This window comes from Rhipicephalus sanguineus, chromosome 4 (genome assembly GCF_013339695.2).
Source record: "Rhipicephalus sanguineus isolate Rsan-2018 chromosome 4, BIME_Rsan_1.4, whole genome shotgun sequence".
NCBI classification, from domain to species: domain Eukaryota; kingdom Metazoa; phylum Arthropoda; class Arachnida; order Ixodida; family Ixodidae; genus Rhipicephalus; species Rhipicephalus sanguineus.
The window spans coordinates 151,905,470-151,925,241 of record NC_051179.1 but is presented as its reverse complement, the minus strand read 5'-3'; the positions used below and the strand labels follow the sequence as shown (position 1 = coordinate 151,925,241).

The window sequence follows — 19,772 nt, the reverse complement described above, 5'->3', positions numbered from 1 at the left end:
GAGTAGCATAATCCGTAGCTACTGCGATCCACTTATTACCTGTTGTCGAAGTTGGGAAGGGACCTAGCAAGTCCAACCCCACTCGATAAAACGGCTCGGCTGGGACTTCAATAGGTTGAAGGCGTCCGGCGGGGAGCGTTGTAGGTTTTTTTCGGCGCTGGCACAGGTCACACGATGCAACGTCGCGGCGAACTGAACGATAAAGGCCCTTCCAAAATACCCGTCGTCGAACGCGGTCATAGGTTCTGGATACGCCTAAATGTCCAGAAGTTGGGGCGTTGTGAAGTTCTTGCAGGACGTCCTTGCGCAGATGACGTGGGACGACGAGTAAAAGTTCCGCGCCATCGGGATGTAAGTTGCGGCGGTACAAAACGTTGTCTTGAAGCAAGAACGAGCTCAGTGAAGGGTCGGTATCGCCGGATTGAAGGCGGTCGATGATGGAGAGCAGCGATGGGTCGCGGCGTTGTTTATCCGCCACCTGCAGAAAGTCAGTGATGGCTAAGATGCAGTCATCAGCTTCCACCTCGGTGGAGTTGGGTGGATCAAGAGGGTGTCGTGATAAGCAGTCGGCATCGCTGTGCAACTTGCCAGATTTCTACACTACCGAGAACGTGTACTCCTGCAATCGTAATGCCCATCGGCCTAGTCTTCCTGTGGGATCCTTAAGTGTTGACAGCCAGCAGAGCGCATGATGGTCCGTGATGACTTGGAACGGGCGTCCGTATAGGTACGGACGGAACTTCGCGATAGCCCAGACGAGAGCTAGGCACTCCCGCTCGGTAATGGAATAATTCTGTTCCGACGGTGACAGAAGGCGGCTAGCGTACGCTATCACACGGTTTGTGCCATTCTGTATCTGAGCGAGTATAGCACCAATGCCATGGCCACTTGCGTCGGTGCGAAGCTCTGTTCGAGCGGCTGGGTCGAAATGAGCCAACACAGGTGGTGATGTGAGTGCGGAAATCAGCTACGCAATGGAATGTTCTTGGTCGTCACCCCAGGAGAAAGCCACGTTCTTTCTGAGGAGATCCGTGAGTGGCCGAGCAATTTCCGCGAAGTTGATGACAAAACGGCGGAAGTCCGAGCAGAGCCCCAGAAAGCTGCGGACTTCTTGTGTGGAACGTGGAACCGGGAATTCGCGGACAGCGCGGACTTTGTCGGGGTCGGGTTGGACGCCAGCAGCGTCAACAAGGTGGCCAAGTAGTTTAATCTGGCGGCGTCCAAAGGTGCACTTCGATGCATTAAGCTGGAGGCCAGCACAGCGAAAAACGTCAAGAATGGCCGACAGACGTGGAAAGTGGCTTTCAAAGGTGGGCGAGAAAACAATGACATCGTCGAGATAGCAAAGGCAGGTCGACCATTTAAAACCGCGTAGGAGAGAGTCCGTCATGCGTTCAAAAGTTGCAGGAGCATTGCACAACCCAAAAGGCATGACCCTTAAATTGGTAAAGGCCGTCGGGTGTGATGAATGCTGTCTTCTCGCGGTCGCGGTCATCGACAGAAATTTGCCAGTATCCAGAGCGAAGGTCAATTGATGAGAAATACTTGGCACCATGGAGGCAGTCGAGCGCATCATCAATTCGAGGTAGAGGATAGACGTCCTTCTTGGTGATTCTATTGAGATGGCGATAGTCGACGCAGAATCGCCAGCTGTTGTCCTTCTTTTTAACAAGCACCACAGGTGATGCCCAGGGACTCGAGGAAGCCTCTATGACGTCTTTGTCGAGCATTTTCTCTACCTCCTTCTGTATAATTTGGCGCTCCGAGTGAGACACACGGTAAGGGCGTTTGTGAAGGGGACTGGCGTCGCCGGTATCGATACGGTGGGCTACGACGCGTGTGCGGCCCAGGGGACGGTCGTCGATGTCAAAAATGTCGAGGTAAGAAAAGGGAACACTGCGTAGTGCTTCAACTTGAGAAGGTAACAGGTCACTGGCTATCATTTTGTCCAAGAATGCCCTATTGTGCGCGGTTATGACAGGCTCGGCTACGGTCTTGGTGTCAGGGGTGAAAGCTGAAACCGTACATTGCTCCAGCGTTGAGAGTTCTGCTAAGGTAATGCCTTCAGGAAGGACTTGGGTCGACGTAGAGAAGTTTAGAATAGGGAGAAGCGTCCTGTTGTTGGCAACACCCACTACAGTATGCGGAAGTGCGATGTTGCGCGAAAGGGTCAGGTCAATGAGGGGAGCTACCAGATAGTCGCCATCAGGAACTGGTGGGAACGGCGACATATGGACGTACATAGCAGCCTGAGGCGGTAGCCGTAGACACTCGACGGACCGCAGCCGTGTGCGATTTGCAGAAGCGACATCAGAACACAAGGGCAACTCGAGCCGTAAAGTGCCGGCGGAACAATCGATGAGGGCCGAGTGCGCGGTCAAGAAATCAATGCCAAGAATGACATCGTGTGGGAAAGCGTCGAGAACTGCGAAGAGAACTGAAGTATGGTGGCCGGCAACAGTGACGCGGGCGGTGCACATACCAAGGACTGATGCTCGGCTGCCGTCGGCCACTCGCACTGTAGGAGACAGAGCGGGTGTGAGAACTTTTTTCAGGCGGGATCGAAGATGAGAACTCATAACGGATATGTGGGCGCCAGTGTCGATTAGAGCGGTAACGGTCAGGCCATCGATGAGAACAGTAAGTAAATTTCGTCTGGAATTAGCGGTCGGTAGAGGTTTTTCGGTCCGATTTGTCAATGCAGCGCCACCTCCAGGAGCTGCATGCGCTAGTTTCCCGAAACCTGTGCAGAATAAGCCGGCGATGGAGAGCGGCGGCGTTGAGGGGAGCGTGCCTGGCGACACTGAGGCGACGGCGAGCGGCTGGACCAGTGTCTCTGAGCGACGACGTCAGCGTAGGATGGTTCGGAGCGTAGAGATGAACGGCGAGGTGAAGGGTCCTGAAGGTGGTCATCGGCAAAACGTGGTGGTGAATACTGTCCGCGATCTTGAGGACGGTCGTTCGGAAAACTTGGTCGGGAATACCATTTGTTGCGGCAGTGGCGGGAAATGTGACCAACACGAGAGCAAGAAAAGCAGATTGGCCGATCATCTGGTGTGCGCCACTCTGATGGATTTCGGTAGTGTGGTGGGAAGCGTGGAACCGAAGTGGCAGCAGCAACAAGTGGGGCGGCGCGTTGCTCAGCGTTGTGGGCGGGAGTGCACAGGGGCTGGGGGACACCGGCTGGTGGTTTGGGGAACTAGGACACCCATGTTGGCAAACTCTTGTCGCACGACGGCTTGAATAAGCGATATGGTTGCCAAGTTGTCTTGCGCAGGGGGTGATAAGTTGCGGGGGCCATGGCTTCCAGCTCCTGGCGAACAATCCTTGTGATGTTGGTAGGATTCGTGAATGGACGCGGCGTCACAGGATCTTCGCAGGAAGAAGTCGCATCGGTGTTCGGGAGTCGGTTGAAGCGTTGAGTAATCCTCCTGCTTTTAGCTTGCTCAAACCGGCGACATTCAGTGATGATTGAGTCAACGGTGGAACAGTTCTTACAAATTAGTATGTTGAAGGCATCGTCAGCTATGCCCTTCAACATGTTGCTGACCTTGTCAACCTCTGTCATGTCTTTGTCAGTCTTACGGCACAGGTCTAGGACGTCTTGTATGTACGCGACGTAAGACTCCGTGGATGATTGAACTCGTGACGCGAGTTCGTGCCTGGCTGCCATCTGTCGAGCAACTGAGCGGCCGAACAGGTCACGGAGCTTCTGCTTACCCACGTCCCAACTTGTGAGGTCTTCCTCATGCGTCTCGTACCATGCACGCGCTGTGCCTCTTAGGTAAAAAATGATGTTGGCCAGCATAAGCGTTTCATCCCACCTGTAGTGCTTGCTGATACGCTCGTATAAGACGAGCCACTCGTCGACGTCAGTTGTGTCCGTGCCGCAAAATGTGCCAGGGTCAAGGAAGTGGGAAGGGATCACGGGTGCCGGAGCTGGCGTAGACGGCGAGGACTGCGCGCCGTCTTCAGGCATCGTGGCTGGATTAAGGTGGCGTCCGCTACAGAGATCCAGAGTCGGGGTGTTGTAAGACCCGCAACCTCCACCAAAAAGATGTTACGGGGATTATTTATTCGGCAAGAACTGCCCGAGCTAACACTGCACACAGTGCACAGGAACGCAGGTCGAAAGGCAGCTCCAGACCCTGTCTTGTTCTTGTTCTTGTTTGCCTTCAACTATGGCTCACACCCACTGCGGGGGATTGGCCAAGAAGTGAGTGGTTTTATAACATGTTAGAATACTTTAGAAAGGAGGTTACAGAATAGAAACTTTACAAGTTTGATAGAAAATTTTGGCGCTCGATCAAATATGAATATATATAGTAATAATGAAATAAAAAAAAATCAATGGCCGAATCTTTAAAAATATATCCATGTCTCTACACACAAGGATAATAATATAGATTATCTAGTTAACCGATTGGTTTCATTGAGGTAATCCCGCACAGCCACGCAAACCTTCGCATTGGAGAACCCAGAAATAGAGGCTCCAAAAGACAAAATCACAGGCACAGATAAATTCAATCCTATAGCACGTAAAGGTGTTTCCAAAAGGATTTTTCGTGCTGTAGTATATCGCCTGCAGGTCAGAAAGAAATGATCAATAGTTTCTAGCTCACCACAGAAAGCGCACAGTGGAGAAGGTGCCTGAGCAGACCTGTGTTGATAGAAATTTAGTTTCGGTACACGACAGCGCAATCTCGTAATTGACACTTCCAGTTTACGGGTTTGACAAAATGACCGCCGCCAAGGATATAATAAGTGCCGATATTCTGTGGAACTTGTCAGTGCTGTGTCTGCAAAGGCTTCCATAATGCTACGCCTGCGAAATCGCGCAGCCGTCACATAAGCGGATGTTGGAAAATAAGGTAAAATCGGTCCACTGATCGACGACTTCGCTAAAGAATCGGCAATTTCATTTAGGAACAACCCTTTGTGTCCAGGAACCCAAACTAAGCGAACTTTTCTCAAATGCGCGGGTACCAGTGCACGAAACGCCTTTATTACGTAGGATTCAGCCCCAGCAGAAAGTGCAGCACAGAGAGATAGAGAATCTGTAATTATAACGGCAGATTTAATTGCCGAGTTTAACTTGCGCAATGCGAGCACAACTGCCAGAAATTCAGCCACAAAAACGGGTATGAAATCGGGTAGTCGAAGGGAATACGACCAATCCAAATTCGGGCTAAATATACCGACACCTGACTTTTCGTCACACTGTGATGCATCTGTAGCAATAATAACGCTAGTTCTAATGCTCTGCAGGTGTTCTTGTAGTAAACCGTCTAAAGTATGATGGGGGAGTAATTTTGCATTATTAGGAAAAATATCATCAAATTGAATATCAATAGGGTCCGAATTATCACGAGTCGGGGTTATATCGCAGATACGTACATTCAAAGGGTCCAGTAAACGTTGTACAAATATAATTTGTGGTGTGTGAAACCGCGGCCATCTAGCCCCAAAAAATAATTCCGGATTGGAAATAAAAGCTGTTTCTGATTGTCGTAGTGGTGACTCGTAAATTCTTAAGAATGTCTGAACAGTCAGAAGGCGAAAGCGGCATGGAAGGGAAGGAACCCTCGATTCTAAATACAAAACATGGTTAGAAACCGTTTTAGGGAGGCCGAGGCATAAGCGTAGCGCCTCTCTTTCCAAAAGAATTAGCGGCCGTATCTTGTAAGCTGGAGCACCAGAGAATAGCACGCAACCAAATTCCAAAATAGGGCGAACGTACATGCGATAAATCATTATTAGTGTGTCTCTTCTCATACCTGTGCGGTAGTTGCTAAGCCTACGCAACATGCCAACAGCACGCGCACCTTTTCCAGCAGTATATTCGATGTGGGGTCGCCAGTTTAGGAATGGATCATAAATTACCCCAAGGTACTTAATAGACTCCACCTGTGGTATGTCCTCATAATGATAACTCAGTGAGATGTGCACAGGGAATTGCAGTGGAAAAACAAGAAGGGCACATTTACTCGGATTAAGCAGAAAGTGATTGTGATCGAGCCAGTTCTCCAGGGTATTAAGGTAATTCTGCATCCGTTCATATAATGTCTGGATATTATCTGCCATTGCAAAGAAAGCGATATCGTCAGCATACACATACGTTGTTATTTCCTCGTGTCGTGGAATGGTGCTCATTAGTATATTAAATAGCACCGGGGAAAGCACTGAGCCTTGCGGTACTCCTCTCGTTTGTGTGTGAGTATTCGATGAAAAGCCGCGTTTGAAACAATAAAATTTTCTGTCCATAAGGAATTTCCTAATCCACGCTCCTATGTATGCCGGAAAATTGAGATATTCCAATCGATCTAATAAAATACCATGTTCTACAGTATCATATGCTTTAGCGATGTCTAAAGTAACTAAAGCCGCATATTGATTACGTAGTCTTGCTAAGTGTATACGACTTTCTAAATCAACATGAGCATTCCAAATTGAACAACCAGCCCTGAATCCAATTTGACAGGGGCTTAGAATGGATCTCTCGTCAATAAAACCATTGATTCGAGTATGGATAATTCTCTCAATCAATTTCACTAGATTTGATGTCAAGGCGATTGGCCTTATGTTATCCAAAATATACCCTCCATCTTGTTTCTTAAGCAACAATATAATTTTAGCAACTTTCCATTCTAACGGTATCCATGCGTTCTTTAAGGAATAATTCACAAGTTCTAAAAGAACGTTAGGCGATTCCTGAAGTAACACTTTTAACATTGAATTCGTAATTCCATCTGGTCCAGGAGCTGTGTTCGGTAAACATAGTACATTCTGACTCAATTCATATAAAGAAATTTCCGGAAATTCAAGCGAAGATACCGACATGTCGCGGATAGCCGACAGATTAGTAGTAAATCGACGTTCTAAACCTTTGGCTATCTCTTCCAGTGAGGTGTTCATTTCTTGCGGAGTCAAGATACATGATTCTAATGTTAAAGGCGTTGGTAGTACTTTTCTTGTCCGAAGATATGCGAACAAAGCACGCTTATTTTTTGATTTGGAAAGGTAATCGTAATGTCTACTGTCATATTCTTCTTTCGCGCGGTTAACAGTGCGCTTAAATACGCCAGCAAGAAACTGATAGTCTTTCCAATTTGTTGGGCATTGATTATGGAGCAGCTTTTTCCAGGCAGCTTTTCGCCTTCTGTAATCACGCGTACATTCATCATTCCACCAACGAGAAGAGGATCGTTTACTCGATGGGATAACGAACTCTGATTTCTTCCGAGATCCGTCTAGTATTGAGCCAATCTTAGACACAATTTCCTGACTACTGGCATTATGAAGTTTTGAAAGGGCCGAACGCAGACAGCTTTGAAATTTCTTATGATTGACATATATGCGTTCTGGCTGATCTAAAGTTATTATTGGACAAGTAATATCAAAAACTACAGGAAGGTGATCACTGTTAGTGGCAGAATCAACCACGGACCATGACAAAAGATTAATTGCATTTGTGCAAAACGTTAATTCTAACACTGAGCGAGCCTGACCTCGAACAAAAGTTACCTGCCCTTTATTCATACACGAGAGATTTTTGTCTATAGTCCACTCCCACAGTCGCCTCCCACATAAATCTGTTCTTAGCCCCCAAGACAAATGATGTGAATTAAAGTCTCCTGTGAGTACAATTTCCTTTCTACAGGCTGTCAAAACGCTGTCAAGGTGGCGCGTACTTTGCACACCGGTGGGGAAATAGCAGTTTATGATCGAAAAAGGGTGGTAACCTGGAAGACACAAATCTAATGCTATAATTTCACATTCAGAGTCCAACATTCTGAAAGAAATTTTCGCCCTATGACATATTTTACTTGATACAAGAATCATTAAACCACCACCACGTGTTTGGCAATCTAATCGAAAAGAACGAAACCCTTGAAGATAGAAATTTTTATCCGGTGTAAGCCAAGTTTCTTGGAGAATTACAATATCAGGATTAATTTGGGTACAAAGGTAATTTAAGTCGGTTGAGGCTGAGAATATAGATCGGCAGTTCCACTGAAGTACCCTCAACTGGCCAATGGTGTTGGGTGCACCGCAGAGGCACTTGCCCCTTCCTTGCTGTTATCTTTGCTCGTATGCGACGATTCACTCTTTTTAGTTTTTGACTTTAGAGCGGCAGAAATAGGAGATCTGGTACGTTTATGAGCTCGAACTTCAATTTCCATATCTGTGGCATCACTTGTGCTTGGCTGAGGCGTGTAACGGTCTGATTGCACTTGTGATACAGACTGCTTAGCCTTATCTACAGGTGTAGAAAGTTTGTCCAGCACTAGGCTATGTAGTTCAGTGGTGTCAATGGTGATAGTTGATTGAGGTGCTGGAGGAACCTGGCTTCCTTGCGTCATCTGATTTGAAATGATTTGGATCAAACATTCAGATAGGTTGGATATTAGCTTATCCATAGCCTTAGTCATTGCCTTCTCCACAGCAGACTCAATTGCCTGTGATAGGTTGGAATCTAGGCTTGAAATGTGGCGTGCTGCAACACCAGAATATCCGAAGGCCCTGTCTTTAACCATGTCAATAGCTTCCCTTCGCGAACAGCGGCGGCGGTCAATGATTTCTAGCACGCGTACTTCCTGAACACGAGCAGAGCAGTCGGAGTAGTCGGCAGAGTGACTCCCGCCACAGAGACAACACTTTTCTGATGTTGCGGAGCATTCGCTTGAAGAATGGCTCTCTCCGCAGGCGCGGCAACGAATGTTTGATTTGCATCCTCCTGCACTGTGGCCGAACCTCCAGCAGTTCTTGCATTGAATTGGACGAGAAGCGAGGGGCTCTACGCGAAAGATGAGAGGCCATAGCTTTATTTCTGACGGGCATGTTGTGCCCACAAATGTCGCAATGACAGATTCAGTAGGGATCCTCTCGTTGTTAACAACGCGACTGCATCGGTACACGGAAATGACGCCTGCTCCAGAAAGCCTGTCTAGGGTCTCAGCTGGACTTAACTTGGAGTCGACGCCCCGTACGAGGCCCTTGGTACACGCAAGGTGAGGCGGAATGAAAGCACTCACCGGGGTTGAAGCAAACGAGGTACACTTAAGCAGATCCTGCACACAGGTCTGGTCCGGTGACCTACACACTATGCCTCCTCGTCCGAATTGACGCACATCGGTGATGGTCTGGAAATGGTTTGACATGGCTTTAAGTTCCTTCTGGACAGCCTGGGGATTAGTGAGCCTGATGAAGCCTCCGTTTGTAGGCACCAGTGCAACAGGAATGCTGCTGACACCACTGCGGAAAAATGAATCTAGCGGTAATTCATTAGACGGTAGTGACGCTGACCAGGCGGATCGCGCCTGACCAGGTGAACTTGTCGACATCGGCACCGAAGAATGAGGTAAATTCAAAAGCAGGTAAGCGACTAGAGACCAAAAGAAATAAAACCACTCAATACTCAGCCAACACCGCCACAGCAGCTACTTGCGCGTACGCTGTTACCAGTCGCTGCTCCAAGCTGCTTCTTCCTTCCCACAGCAACAACGTCGTCGTCGTCGTCTTCATCCATCCGGTATCAATGCGGCGCCCGTGCCAGAGTGACCTTTCCATACCCGTGACAATATTTTGGCGCCATTGGCTTAACAATATTACCCCAAAACTTGGTATGTTAAGTCTACGGACCCCTCAGAGGACAATGCACTTCATTTTCATCGATTAGGAACTACGTAGTCCCTAGCAGGCGCCGTCAAAATATGTGACGTCATGGAGAATGGTGCGGAAACTTCTAGGTGGCGTCGCCACCCCACTTCTTTTTGCGCGTTTTCTAGCTTACTAAGCGTCATTTCGCAGCAAGCGTGGTGTTTTTGGCATCGTGAAAAAGTACTTTACTTATATGAGAAAAATGGTGTTGCTCTTCAGTGTCCCTTTAAATTTACGCCCGCCGTATTTTGCTGCACACATTTTCCGCTACCACCTTCTGCCACCTTCTGCACCTCAGTTTGTTTTCTCTTGATGTAGGCTGGCCTGAACCGACTTCTAACTGTGCCAGGAGGTTTCAAATAGGACACGCCGGTAGTCGCAGTGATGTGGTCACGGAGCAAGAATTCTTGAAGAGACGAAACTGCCTTCGTTCGGGCGTCCTAATAAAGTCACGGAATCGGGCACAGCGCTCACGCGCCCTCTGTCGTGAGAGTCCGCTAGCGGAGAAGTAAAAATGCGCGCATCCCTCTCACCGCGCTCTCAGACGAACCTGTCGGTTCAAGGCCATTCGTCGCCGATTCGCCGTTCGCGCTTCACGCCCGAATGGATGGGTTTTTGTGCGTCCTCGCCGGCTCCAAAGTTTAACGCGACAGCGTTAAAGAGCTCGTTTCGCAGAAATACCGCTGTCGGTGTCGCTATCAATTGAGAAGGCGATGCGCACGGGGCCCGATTACGCTATCGCGTTCTACTCTTAAAGGCGAAGCTCAAGGGTCAAGCGCACTCCAATTTTTTCGGTAAATTAACGAGAAAAATGGCGTCACATACAGGAAAATTACCAGCGTGATATATTTTGTACAACGCGAAATCTATAATTTTTGATAACGTGAACTCAATGAGTTAGGTATAATTTATTTCAACGAATGATGTGACTTACCCTATGACATCGATTCAGATTTAGGTTGTTGCGGCGGCCGCATTTAGATGGAGGCGAAATGCTAAAGGCCCAAGTGCTTGCATTTAGGTGCACATTACAAAACCCCAGGTGATCGAAACTTCACGTCTTTTTTTGAGAACAGCAGACAAGTAGCTAGGACAGCGCGGAAAGATTGAAGGCATGGCGTCTCATAACAACACTGTCTGTTTTGGTGTGTCAAGGAGAACTTCGCCACCAACCTCTAGGGTGCCTTCATGTTCGCGCCTACGGAGTCGCGCACATGAAGGCTCCCTACCAAGCTCGGCATAATAGCGCGGCCTGTCTATGTCACTGTCCGAGAAGTGCTTCTCGGAAACGTAGCGAGGCGTCACCTGTCGGTCTTTTCTTGGTATGGCGCGAGCCCACGCTTCCAACCTCACTGGGTCACTAGGAACTTTCAAGGTAATTACCTTCTCCTTGCAGGACGCGTTCATCGAGGAAGCGTTCATCGAAAGAGGCGCCCAAAAGGGAGACACTTGAGCGCGTCGATGTGTCCAGCTTTACGCCATTAAAATACTACCCCGTGTACTCTCGGCGCAAGAAATGCATTCGCATTTCCTCACGATTCCCTTCGGGGAGGTGGGGGCATTTTTTTCAGGGGGCATAGGAATGTGATCGTTCAACTGCACCTTCCGTGAAGATATGACTTTCATTGCAGTCTTAGCAAAAGCCCGCGTAGCACAAGTATTCGGTCTCACTGAGAGTCACTGATATTTCGGGTGTTAAACGTCCCTTCAAAGCACTGATGTCTAGGTCAGTAACTCTGTGAAATTTAGGCTTCTTTGCAATAATTAAGCTTTTTGTGCTTCGAAAGGTAGTCTCCACAATACACTCATTCAGAGCTATACTTTCTCGCCATGAGACGCACAGGAGGAGTAGAGTAAGAGCAAAGCGGAAGCACTATCGGCGTCGAATGAAGTGTGAACAGCGGGCCGAACGCGCGGCCAGTTCAGGCTGTCTGCTGCCGACATCTAAGACGGGCAAGCGCAACCGGTTAGCGATAGTTTTGCTTTTATTTCCTTTGACAACTCCACTGAGTTATGCATCCTAAGCTCAGTGTCTTCACAACGAATGAGCGGCACTATTCTCTGTATTTTTCTGGGTTTTGAGGTGCACATTACGTGCCGTTCGGTATGTCCGTCCTGTAACTCGTCTGTATCTCCTCAGTTGATCTAGATGCTTCTTTGTCCTCAATTCATCTAGACTCATCTAGATGCTTCAGGGCTTCTCTAAAGTTTCGCTTCTGAAGGGGATAGATGACGGGTTGGTCGTGTGTTTCGGCCATTTGTTCCGCCAAAGCTCCAACTGTTCTGAGTAGCTTGGTGACTTATTTACTGCTGCAGTATCCCCTAAATGAGCTCGTATAGCGAAGATTGGCGGATACGCGCGTGTTTGTGCAATAAAAAAGTATTTATTCAGGCATTTTCCACTGTTCTCGGTGAGCGTGTGCAATGAAAACAAATGCTATATAACTTTTTACACTGTCTACCCGTTCAATTATAACGCATCGGATTGACGCGGGTGACTATAAGTGACTATAGGAAAGGCCACTGTATAGGAAACGCCACTGTCCCCTTTCCTATAAGTGACTATAGGAAAGGGACAGTGGCGTCCGGTATCATATTAGTTCACACTGGGAGGTATAAGACTCACTAATGAACGGTACCTGTAAGACTTCTGTCTTACTACTTTCAATAAACCTGTTAATTCCTTTTTTTTTTCATATAAGGGGATGTAAAGTTGTCTACAAACAACGCCTTCACGGTTTTCGCCCAAGGTTTACCACACTTTTCTCTCTGAAACGAGCGGACAGGGATGGAAGGATATCATGAGCGTTTTATCCTTTCATACTTGCGCCTCCGCGCACATCTTGCGGCTAGTCGGAGAACCAGGTGCACCAAGCACACCCATGGTGAAGCGGGCGATGCGACTGGCCTTGAGAAATGTCAATACACTTTAAGGGCTTTTAATAGCACCGTATGCTACGGGGCTATACATAAGCGCAAATTCTTATTCCTAGGATATGCCCCAAATATCTAGAATGGCGACTTTTTTGGCGAAACTTGTAAAAAAAAATGGCGACTTTTGGCGACTTTGTTCTCGTCGTTCGGCGACATTTACTCGAAAGTCAGTGGCAACCCTGAACAGAGGGTGGATAGAATAGTCAAGCTCCAGTGCACGTGCGTTAAAGTCACCCGAGAGGTGTTGCTGTTTTGAACTCAATCGTTCTGAGGACGCGAAAACGAGCTCTCACTGCATCGTCTCTTACAACGAGCATCTCGGGTGCTTGCGAGCGCCTGCTTGGTAGCCCCGCGCTCGTGGCCGCTGCAGTTACCAAATCATTTCAAAATTAACGTCTTCAGTGCCGTCGACACCTTTTCGGTACTGCTGGTCTTTAATTAAAAAGTCACAGTTTCGCCGCAACGGCGAAGCAATGAATGCGATAGCAATAAACTGGAATGTAACGCGAAGAACGGAAAGCAGCTCGAAATTGCCAGCGCATCGCTCGAGCCCAAAGGACGCACGAAAAGAACACACACAGGACGAGCGCGAACTATCATGCGTCACAGCTCGACACTGGAAGCGCAGTGCTCAAACATAAAGCAGGACGCACGAAACGAACGAACAGGTACACACAGGACGAGGGCGAACTAAATGTCCCAGTTGTTACTTATTTCTGTTTGAACAGCGCGCTCCTTTCGCAAACGCGGCCGCTGCAGCGAAAGAAGTGACCTTCGTACGCTCTGTGACTTCAGCGCGGACATAGCGGGGAAAGCAGAAGACATACAACACCCCCGCTCCCCCCTCCCCCCCCCCGCCAGCCGCCCCCTTCTTTCCTCGAGATAAGCGCACGAAGGCGACCAGGCTCTGTAGGGCGAAGAGCAACGGCGTTCGCAGGAACGGGGCGACGATCTTTAAAGCGCGCCACGAGTGCACATCGCGCCATCTATGTGGTAAATAAGAAAGCATGCTGATGTAAGTGGTGTATATAAATAGCTCGCCGTTAGCAGGCTGAAAGACGGTGCTGTTGGTGGCCCAACCGTCTAATGACGCGCGCTGGAAAGCGGGAGATCACCCGTTCGATTCCGCGCGTCGGAAAGTTTTCCTGAATTATTTTCCTTTGTGGCTTTGATCTATATATATAGACATATACATATACGGAGCATGACGGCGGCGACGGCGACGGCAAAAATCAGCCGAGACTGTCAATATAATTAAAAGAAATCCAATCCTGTCTGCATTTTATACACTTGCTGGGCAAGAATTCGGAATTTCCCAATCCTTGCCGAAGGGTCTCATTGGAGGGGCCCTTAACTATTAGTGCAACGAAATTATGCAATGTGTTTTTAATGATTGTGAAAGCTGATGAGGAGGAGAATAAGTGGACAAAGTTTAAGAACTATAAAAAATGTTTTTTTTTTAACTGTCGCCTGTTGTTCGGTGTTTTCTTGAACTTAGCCTGATCGTGTCTCTTTACTGAAAAGTTATGTAAACATAAGATTCGGCAGTTTGGTAGATAAGTACGCAAAGAACGTAATGTGGAATTTTCGTTGCTCTGCTACAAGGCTTTTTGAGATAAAGACCTTCAAAGTAAAGAAACTAACGTTTCCTGGGCCAATTTTGAGGTTTTTTATAAACACATCTACATTACACATCAAAACAAAAATACCTGAAAAGAAGCAAAAACATGCATATATTTAGTGAAAGAAATTTCAGCTACCTAACTTTAATATATTTTGTGCAGTTCATAACGAAAGTTGGTCAAAACAGCAGAGTGGATGAGCGCTCCACTCCGCCTCTCCGGCATTGTTAATTTCCTCTGCTTCGAAAAAAAACTGTTGGCGGCAAAACAAATTGCGGATCTCTTTTTTCCACTCATCAGGTAATAATATATAAAATTTTGAAATAAGTTTAAGAGGTCGACCAACCATCGTTTGGTCAATCTTACGTGGAATCACCCACTTGCAATAGCAGAAGCTACGACCGTTTGGCGTATTAGCTTAAAGTGTCTTGCCTCTTTAACGAATAAAATTTTCTTCCTTTCATTTCAGAAAACTTTTGTCGCTGAGATTTTGAGCCCAAGTGAAAGCTTGCGCGCTGAAAGTGGTTGACGAAATGTTGTTTTCAGTCAGGAACTGGCAGAGAGAAATTAATTTGTTGCGTTCTAATTAATGCGGTAGCTCTACTCCTTGAGGTACAAACCAAGGAAACGCCTCCGTGGGTGAATCTGACTTTGAATATGAGCCAAGGTCATCGCCTGTGAAGGACTACAGCGAAACAGAAGTGCAACCCGTTCGCGAAAACGAACAGCTGCTCAAGCATGGCCTCCGAGATTGGCCGGCGGCGCGCCGTAGCTACCATAGAGTTTAATAAAATGACCTAGAGGGAACTCTGGCGCTGCGATCGTTCAGCCAGCATGGGAATGATGGGTAGTACACGGATTTGCCTAGTCTTTGTGCTTGTGGGCTTCGAACGCACTTTGTGGCTTTGTTTATTGCTATGTTTTGGTTTTCTTTCGGATAAAAGAATGGATCGTTGTGAACTTCGTGACCAGATTTGACTCGGTGAGCCTAAAGATGTTAAAGTGGTGAAGTGAAACTGCTGATTTTTGCTGGACTTCGTTTTGCGACAGAGTGGATGCAGTAGACGCGGAGCCAAACGAAGCCGAAAGAACGAAGTTTAGACAAATCCGTGTACTACCCATGATTCCCATGCTGGCTGAAGCGCGACGCATTGCAGCTCCCATAGACACTAGCGCCAGAGTTCCCTCTAGTAAGTATTGTAGGAAACTCTATGGTAGCTACGGTCGTCCCGTTCGGCGCATCGCCCAGCGGAGAAGCGTTATTTTGTCCATAGAGTTTCCTAAAATTAACTAGAGGGGACTCTGGCGCTGCGATCGTTCAGCTACCATGGGAATGATGGGTAGTACACAAATTTGCCTAGTCTTCGTGCTTGCGGGCTTCAAACGTACTTGTGGCTTTGTTTATTGCTGTGCTTTGGCATTCGTTTCGGATAAAAAAAATAGACTGTTGTGAATTTCGTGACCAGGTTTGATTTGGTGAGCCTAAAAAAGTTAAAGTGGTAAAGTGGAACTGCTGACTTTTGCTGAACTTCGTTTTGCGTCAAAGTGGATGCAGCCGACTCGGAGCCAAACGGAGCCAAAAGAACGAAGTTTAGACAAATTTGTGTACTACCCATCATTCCCATGCTGGCTGAAACCAACGTTTATAGAACCAGGTAAGTTGCAAAACTCCCCGCGTCAGCCAAGCCGTCGCGCGGCGCCGGGACAGCTTCCGGTTTGGTGGCGCTGGCGGCGCAACAAGCTTCCGCTAGCAGACGAAAACGGTTGTCTGCGTGGCAAGACGCCGCGGCAGCCGTTCAGAAAGGGCTCTGTTGTTTACTCGCCGACTGTATATTATCGAGATTTTTTGTTGCGCTGCTGTTGCAACGTAAAATTGAGTAACATTTAGCAGCGGTAAGGCAAAGTCAGTAAAGCTAGGGCTTTCTAGACAGCCCAAGATAACTGATGCTTGATAGCATAACATACGAGTCTGTCATTGCCCTATAAAAAATTACGCATTCCCGTAGCGTAATTCTTCAGCTAAAGTGGATGCTTGGGCGTATTGGTACTTCTTTCTTTTTCGTTTTGGACTGTGCAAGTATTGCGCGGTGTTAACGAATAAACCATTGTCGTAAGTCAGCGCTGTTGCTTGTGTAATCCTTTTTCTGGTGCTCCGTCTTTTTTGCACTCTTTTCTTTCCGATAATTCTTCACTTTCACTTTTTTGAAGTGAGGAGCTTTGACCCTGTATCGCGGCTGTCATTACTCGCAATTATTGAGTGGTAAAATCGTCGTGTGTGTAATGCACGCCACAATTTCAGTCCTGCTACAGAAAAAAAAGCTGTATTTATTTTACGCACGCAATTCAGAGAAACAATTTTTCAGATATTGCATGTATGATGTGATGCACACAAACGGCACAACTTATTTATAGTCTGAGGCATTAAAAACAGCTCTAATTAACTGTAAAAAATATTTACAGCACAATTTTTAGAATCACTCAAATCAATGCAAGTTCGGGAATATCTGGGACGCATCGTTCGACGAGGCTCCTTTCCGCTGGCGATTTCAACCTTAATTCTTACCATTGAACATGTGAGTGAAAGTATTCAGGACGTCTTCCTCAAGAAAGTGCATATCACATACACATCATATCTCAAACAGTTTCTTGTCTTCACGAGGAATGGCGCGATCCCACGCCGCTCGCTGGTCAGGGTCACGCGGGGCACAAATAGGGTCACCAACCGTCTGGGATTTCGCGGGAGTGTCCCGACTTTTCATACAGCGTCCCGAGCCGACCCTGTCGGGACATATATAATGTCCCGGATTTATTCCGCACCGTCCTGTTAGAAAATTTTAGGTGATCCAACGCAAGCCCGACAACGCGCGTCACGCTTCAGAACACGAAGTTCTTCGCGACAACTTAAACGGGTACATTCTGCGGCAAGAGGAAAAATTGCGAGCAGCACGTAGACAGCTGAAGAGGCCGAAACAATAAAGAAACGACCCCCCCCCCCCCCCTTCCCGTCCCGACTCCCTTCATTGAAAAGTTGGTAACCCTATGCACGAAAGAAATGTCGTGGTGTCTCGGAATTTCCTGTAACCCAGAAAAACGTTTTCTTAGGCTAGTTGGTTCATTACTTCCGTGGGAAAATTGTAGCGCAAAACAACACAAGGACCAACGAAGAACACGGGACTGGCGCCAACTTCCAAATGCAACGAGAAAGAACACGCCCCGTGTTCTTTGTCGCTCCTTGTGTTGTTTTGCGCTACAATTTTCTCACAGAATTCCTGTAACCGGTCGTACAGCCGGGAACGAAACATGTCGGCATGGTGAAGACACACAGCACATCCTAAGCACAATGGAAAGCGCAAAACTGTTCACGCAGAAAGCCTTCACGGATACTAACGCGCCGCAACGCCGGCTGAAGAGAGTGGAGTGAATAAGTGAGTGAATCCTGTTGCGACAGCAGCGCCACATCTGTCGCTGATGGCGGCGGCGCCGCGCAACATCGCTCAGTTTTGCAACTGACCTGGTTCTATAAACGTTGGCTGAAACGTCATGCGTTGCAGCTCCCATAGACACTAGCGCCAGAGTTCCCTCAAGTAAGTATTGTAGGAAACTCTATGATTTTGTCGCCTCTTGAAGGCACCGCGAGATGGCGATGTTTCCCCAAGGCTCGAGCGGCGCTCGTCTGGCTCGTCTGGCACAGCGTGCGATTTCACTCGTTTCAGTCACGACGTCAACCGTGTTGGCACGTTGTTACCTATATAAGACATATTATAAGCACGCAGTCAATGTGCATCTATGCCTTGCTGCAGCTACAAAGAATTTCAGGTACGTTATTAAAAAGTTACTCCTTGCTTTTGCATGCAACTTTAGTGGTCGTTTAAAAGCCGATTTGGGCAACAGAGGCTGCTACCGCGGAGTATTTCATCTGAGTTGCGTGCAAGCTTGCCGAACGGCGTTTTCCAAGTTGTCGCGAAATATGACAACACGTAGGTATGCTTTTTTGAATCATTCCCACGCAACTACGAAGGTACTGGGGCAGCTACATGACAGCATAGCTCTTTCTCTCTTTCGGAAGAAAGAATCCTGCGCCACCGACAGGACTTTACGTCTCATAAGAAGGCTGTGTAGGCGCTAATGCGCTTTCTGCGTTCAACCGGGCTATCAGAACGGCTGTGATAGGACGTCCTGCATGTGTGTGCATGTGTGCATGTTTTGTTTTGTTTTTATTTTATCTCCCTCTCTCTCGGCCCTCTTTCCGACCCCTATATCCCCACCCCTGCGCAGGGTAGCAAACCGGTCGCTCGCACCAGGTTAACCTCCCTGCCTCTTCCTTTTCATCTATTTCTCTCTCTCTCTTTCGCTCAAACACCAGAAGTGCTAGTATGCTACCGCGCTAGAAGACAGCTCTGTCTCTCGCAATTCAAGCGAAATTCTTACAGCGGAGGTGTTATAGTATATAGGTCAACTCTTCCGAATTGTTTTCAGTGCGTAACGCAAAAATACCGTTCTTTGTTTTTTTTTTCTCTTTTTCTGGTCGGCCGGAGGCTCGCGTACGTACATTTAGGTGCATGTGGAAGAACTTCACCTGATCACCCCTCTCCTCCCCCCCTCCTGAAGGGCATGAACACCCAAAATTTCAACATTTTTAGGGAGTGCAGGTAGTTTAAGGAGACAATGACAAATTTGCTATCTGCTCAAAAAATATCTCTGCATGCGGTCTACTAATTGCTGCTCACCTTTATTACGTGTTACTGCGAAAAGCTGTTTTTTTTTTCTGTCACAAATGGTTATGCATTGCAAGATGTCATATTTCATATACTAACGTGGGTATGTTGTTTTTCAGTGAATCGGCCACCAACTACCATAGCAAGTGCCAGCATTGCTTATATAGCAGCGAGAGCAGTTGAGGAACGAAAAATATGCATCTTCCGCACTTCTATTCACCAGTCTGATGGGTCCGACCCGGCGCTGATGGGGCTTATTAGGTTCAATAAAACTTGTAACTGGGCGAGTTGGTTCATACTTATTAGCCTGCAATGAAGGGCAGGGCTAACTTTCCCAAAGCCGGAATTGTGCACTGCCCTTGTGACCGTTAAGAAGGCTGCTGACATAGCCCTGCCGCACATAAAAAAGAGCAACTTGCGTCAACAGCTGGCTGAACTGCTGTTGCCTCGACTGGAGAAATGCACCATTTTCATTTGTCCATCAAGTGATGACCACGCGGCGAGCACAGTATCTGTTGTGTTTGATAAATTCATAAGGCCGCTATTAACTATCGTGGGCAGCACCGGGACTGATCGAGCGGCCTACCGCAAAAAGATTGCCTGCAAACCACTTTACAGAAAAGCGCTCAGAGTTTGAGTTGTCTTTGTTTTTGTATATGCTGAAAATCAAGGCTCTGGCCTTTGTAAATAAAGTGTCATGTATCCTCAAGTGATTTTGTATGCCCCCCTCCCTCCCCCATCCAGGCTGTGGCTTTGGTGCATCAAACCCCTTTCTTGCTTGTCCAGCACGTAAACTAAAGTGGTTACTACGCTCACCTCAATTCCACACATAATGTCAAAA

At 47.6% G+C, this 19,772-nt stretch overlaps 1 pseudogene; it reads left to right on the top strand.

Annotated features, from left to right (window-relative positions):
* The first annotated feature begins 2,763 nt into the window (after positions 1–2,763).
* Positions 2,764–19,568, top strand: LOC125758328 (uncharacterized; annotated as a pseudogene).
* Positions 19,569–19,772: the final 204 nt, after the last annotated feature.